Source organism: Nannospalax galili, unplaced genomic scaffold, assembly GCF_000622305.1.
Source record: "Nannospalax galili isolate Female #2095 unplaced genomic scaffold, S.galili_v1.0 scaffold2622, whole genome shotgun sequence".
NCBI lineage: Eukaryota > Metazoa > Chordata > Mammalia > Rodentia > Spalacidae > Nannospalax > Nannospalax galili.
Genome location: NW_008348098.1, coordinates 1 through 5,485, shown reverse-complemented (window position 1 = coordinate 5,485; position 5,485 = coordinate 1). Strand labels below are relative to the sequence as shown.

At 48.3% G+C, this 5,485-nt stretch overlaps 1 long non-coding RNA gene across 5 annotated transcripts; it reads left to right on the top strand.

The window, feature by feature from the left end:
• The first annotated feature begins 417 nt into the window (after positions 1–417).
• LOC115072327 lies at positions 418–5,479 on the top strand. 5 transcript variants are annotated; one of them, XR_003851365.1, is made up of 5 exons: positions 424–3,831; positions 3,951–4,021; positions 4,444–4,589; positions 4,846–5,058; positions 5,134–5,479. It is a non-coding gene; the product is annotated as an uncharacterized LOC115072327 (long non-coding RNA). The 5 variants fall into 5 exon arrangements; XR_003851367.1 differs by lacking the exon at positions 4,846–5,058 and having other exon boundaries at positions 418–3,353; XR_003851363.1 differs by lacking the exon at positions 4,846–5,058 and having other exon boundaries at positions 425–3,831.
• The last annotated feature ends 6 nt before the right edge of the window (positions 5,480–5,485 follow it).

Below are 5,485 nucleotides of genomic sequence, written 5' to 3'. Positions count from 1 at the left end.
CATTTTTTCTGTTTTTTTTTTATTGAATTTTTGTGTATTTCATACAGAACATCTTAATCATCTTTATAACCCCTTCCCCATTGGTTCCTCCCATAGACTCTGCCCCACTGGAGTTTACACATTCTGTTATTTACACATTCTGTTATCTTTTGTTAAGGCCCACCTAGTCAAGTTACTGTCCCCTGAACTCCCTCAGCACAAGTTTATCCATTGAGGTCTAGTCAGCCAATCTAGAGTTCTGCCCTTTAAGAAGATCAGCTGTTCCTCACCCAGCAGTAATCAGCTGCCAAAGGTTCTTTGGCACCGTATCTGTAGGTTCATATGAGCAAGGTCCACTTCTATATGGTCATGTACCTCCTTCCTGGATTGTATACTCTTTCTACCCCTTCTTCTGCAATGGTCCCTAAACCCTGAGTGGGTGGAGTTTAATGTGGGAGTCCTGTCCAAGACACACTGCAGAATCTTATTATCTATGCTTTGGCCATTTGTGGCATCTTGTGTTCATGACCCTCTGCCACATGAGGGATCTTAATTGATGAGAGTTGAAAGATGCATAAGTGTTCCCTCTACCCCTTGTTCCACTATGTTCTGTGAGCCTTAGGTATAGAGGTTGCATTGTAGTCATTTCATTTGGGCTTGGTAAACTCACAATCTCTCTGTACGACCAGGTTTGGAACTTTGTAATAGTCTCTGCCTGTTGCAAAGGAAGCTTCTTTGATGAGTGGTGACTGGGATACTTGTCTGTAAATATAAAATTCCATCTTTTGCACACACTAATAAATTACATTTGTCTAGGGATATGACAGTCTTCGGATTTCTCTAGTAGATGAGAAGAAAGGTGGCCCGAGACAAAAAATGCCGCCCAAACTGTCTTCCCTGAAGAGGACGAAGGCTGACAAGCCAACCCCTCCTGAAGAGAACCCACACTGAACAAATGAACCTCCAGTGTAATCTCATGGCTCCATGAGCAGCACTTCAAAAGAGGCTTGGAGCAGCAAAACCTCCAAAAATTCATCAAAACTTCCATACTTTCCAGAGTTCATATCTGCAAACCCCCCCTCCTCCTAGCAAACCCACAATGTGAACACAGACTGCACATCTAACTCGGACAGCAGAAAATGTTCCTGGGACACATCACCTGCCTTGCCCAGTGAGGGAGCCAAGCGCAAAAGCCCCAGCACAAAAGACAGAGGCGGCAGATGATCGGGCCCTGGAAACAGCTGAGGAGACTTCAGTGGCCAGCCCCAGAGTGTGCCCAGAGCCCCTCAAAACAAGCATAATGTGGGCTTGGGAAGGCCTGGTGGGTGGGGTTAAAAACTGCTTCCTCAGTTCATGCTACTTCCTCCCACCCCCAAAGAGACCACACCTCTCTGCCTAAAGGAAACCACCCCTGGCCAGGAGTAAAATCGTGGCAGTGAGTGAGGACCACGGAGACCTTGGTGAAACAAGTAGGTGGGATGGTCAGATGCGCTTCTGCATTCTCTTTATGCATGCTGTTAATAATGTCCTCTTCAGTTAACACATTCTGAATATACACATTTGAGGGGTTAGGTGACATTACATCTATCACCACAGAAAGCAAATAACATACTATCTGTCCTCCTATTGAGAGTCCTGAAAACTTTGTACTAGATGTAGGTAGCAGAGGATGGTGATCTGAGGATGGAGAAGGATGGAGGAGAGAGTTGCTGAAAGGGACTAGTGGATTATTCTTGAGGAATCAGCTTGAGGAATCATCCCAACACAGGGCCAGCACAGTCAAGTATTATCCTGCCTATCACCACTAAGAGACTCACTTTATTCTGTTTTCTAGTGCTGTGGAAATCACTGAACTCCCTGGAGGCTAACACCCGAGAGTAGATTGCAGCCTGGCATGGATGCAGACAGCCACAGGAGAGAGCCACAGTAAGAATTCTAGGTTTCGGTGTTCCAGTGGGAAGCTGGGTAAACATCACTAGCTAAAGTAAGAGCAAAGCGCCCATGTGCATGTAGAGGAAGTAATAAGGGAGTCCCACACTGAGGATCAGCTGGGACCCAGAGGAGTGAGGGAAGATTCTGGGTGCCAGCTCTGACCTCAACATCTACCTAACCCTCCCCTGCAGGCAGCTCCCTCCTTGATGCATGGTGGCACCACGTGAAACACGCTGCAGGGCTCTGAGACCCTGAGAAGCGAGATCCACAGAGTGCTGGTGATCATCAGGCAAACTCCAAGGACAATCCCAAAGGTGCATGGGACCTTAGATGCACAGTGAGAACCTCATCTCTGCCGCAAGCCTCCAGATGAGTCTATGGGTCATTAGCAGGGACAGAGGATCAGGACACAGAAGACCACACTGGGCCTAACCTGTTGGACTGTGTGTTTCTTGCTGTAATTTGCTGGCAGCAACAGAACACTGATGCATGGAAGGTGAATTAAAAGCCCAGTTGGGAAGGTAGAGTGGACAGGGTCAGATGAGTGATTACTGGCTGTGATAAAGAACTCAGCAGTATCCTGACTACTAGGCAGCACAGTCCCAGATCCAGAAAGCTTCAGAGCCCACCCCAGCACCAGCCCCTGACCTCATATTTTTCATCCTGAGTCATCTCAACTGCACCCTCATTTTTATATCTGGATGAATACACAAATACACAATCCTGTCTTCTGTGTGCCAAGCCCACAGCTGACACTAGTGAAGATTTGTTGGCTTGATAAGGTGCCCCCATTGAAACAAGGTGAATACATATTTTATGTGACTGCCCCTCTTGGAAATGCCCTCATGACCCGAGAACACACCTTGCTCCTGCCTTGTCCCTCAACTCACACAACCTCCTCTACTGCTACATAGAAGCCATGGCAAGCCAGCATGGGTGGTTTACACTTTGCTCCAGCCCATGCAGTCACACATTCAGGAACTTTTAATGTGCAATTGGCAGAGTAGTGCCATGACCCCTGCACTTCCTTCCCTCTAAATAAGGCATCCAGTGCCCCTAGTCTCCCCATGTTTACTTTGTCTACTCAACCTGAGTGTCATGGAGAAGAGAAAAAGGTGGCCAGAGTTGAAGAATGCCTTTCACCCTGCATTTATTGAAGAGGAGTCAGGATGACAAGTTATCCCTCCTGAAGAGGACCTGCACTGAACAGCACTCCCACGGAGAGTCCACATGACTCACATCATGAGCAGCCCTCCAGGAGTGGCTTAGAGTAGTACCACCAAGAGTTCATTATGGACTTGCTCATCTTCAGAGTTCACATCTGCAAAATCCTCCTCTGGGCAAAGCAAAGATGTGACTAGAGACTGTACTCCTAATCCAGAGAGCAGCAAGGCTTCCTTTGATATGTCTGTCATCTGCCTCGTCCAGTGAGGAAGCCCAGGGTGAGAGACTAGTTTTATCATGTCTGTTTCAAGTGATGTGGGAGTCACTGAACTTGCAGGAGGCTGATCCTAGAGAGCTAGAGAGTGGGGAGCAGCTTGGCATAGACACAGACACCCAAGGAGAGAGCGGGATAGGAATTCCAAGTGGCTGTGTGCCAATGGGTGTCTGTGTCCACATCCCTAGCTGACAGACAGTAAGCAGAAAATGCCCCCATGTCTGCGGCGGAAGGAGGGAAGGGTTCCATCCTTCTCAGGTCAGCTAGGACCCTGAGGAGTGAGGGAAGATGGAAAGAGCCTGAGTCCAGTTTTCTTCTGACATTCCCGAGGCAGTTCTATGAAGGCCAGTCACTCCGGAATGGCTTCCTGCCAAAGAATCACTCTGAAGCACTCAGAAACCCTGAAAGAAAGATCACAGAATACTGGTGATGAACATGGAAACTGGAGAATACCACAAAGTTCCACAGGACTTAAATGCACAGTGAGTTCCTCAGATAAGCTGCCAGCCTCCAGATGGGCCTCCAGGCCATTAGAGGAGACAGTGGCACTGGACACCAAAGACCACCCTGGGCCTGACCTGTTTCCTTGTGTATGTCCTAGCTATAAGTTTCTGATCAGGTTGGAGACAGCAAGGGAGGCTGGAGATGCAGGAGGATCCATCTGGAGCCCAGGTAGGAAGGTAGAGTGGACAGGGATGGGTGAGGCCATTGGCTATGGGGCAACCCTCAGGAGTGTTCTGGCTACTGCACATTCCCCCATCCCCAGATCCATAGACCTGTACAGCTCACCTCAGTACCAATCACTGAGTCTGTCTGATTTTGCACCATGAGTCATCTTGACTTTCAATACTTGTATCTGGATGATCCTCCTCCACACACACACACAAATGGCTCCACCTCCTCTCTATGTGACTGGTCCCTACTTGACAGCACTGAAGATTTATTGAAATGGAGAAGACTCACATTTTGAAACAAGATAATTTTATATTTCATGTGACTCCCCCTCTTGGTAACGCTTCCATGTCCCAACAACTCAGCTAGCTCCTGTCTGCACTCCCACCTCAGACACTTCTCACCCTACTACTGCTTCACAGGAGCCGTGTGAAGGCCGTATGTCCAGTGCCCACACCTCACCAGCACAGCCAGCCACCTTCAAGGTGAGGTCAACTGTCCTTTGAGTGGATCCCACGTGAAATCTGAAGTGTTTGTCATTTGAATCCAGAGAAGGGTCCGGAACCAGGTATGGCAGAGAGCGGGCAACTGTGGGAGGGACAACCACTGAGACACCCTCCCCTGATAGTCAGGGCTTTCTCCTCTGTGTGTCATGGTTTCCTGACACATTTCCACCTACTGAATGAACCCAGAGACCCTCAGATAGGATCATGATGAACTCAGCTCCCCCCTTCTGAACCCACACTCTAGGATCCCTTGCTTAGCTTATTTTCATCAGTATCTCCCAAAAAGGTCTGAAGTATTTACCTTTCTGCACTTATCAGGAACAATGTTGCTGCTGCTTCTTTGTGGCCTCCAAGGCATGTTGGAGGCTACAGCGTGGGGACAAAAGAAACCCCTGGAACCACTCATAATCAAGGGACAAAGCCTTAGTCCAGCCTCATACAGATGAGACAGTGACAGGACCTTCCACGTTGAACCCCAACATCCTGGATGAAAGAAGGATACAGACGTGATGTTTTTTGGGACAGGCCATGGTGAAGGTGGTCAATTATATGGTAGGAAGCAAGGGGATACCTTTTCATATTTACTGACAACATTGTTTATTTCAGATTTCCAAGAGGGCAGAAGGCCAGAACAAGTGCTTGAGATGGGCAGAAGGAGAAGTGAAGAAAAATGTCTCCTGATTCAGAGAGTACCCAGCACCTAGCACTGACCACTTTTCTGGAAGAACACTGGTCTGAGGCAGCATGAATCCTTGACCACCTTGGCAGGGACATTGCTGCTCCAATGAGAAGACCACAGAAACACTGCTACTTGTAACGGCCAGACGTAGCTCTACTGTGACAGTCACCTTTGGGGAGCTTTACCATGAATGCTGTCTCTAAGGTCCCATCTCTTAAAAGCCCAGTAACCTCTTATGCACCCTGCGTCCATTCATGGTTTGCACAGAGCTGAGCCTAG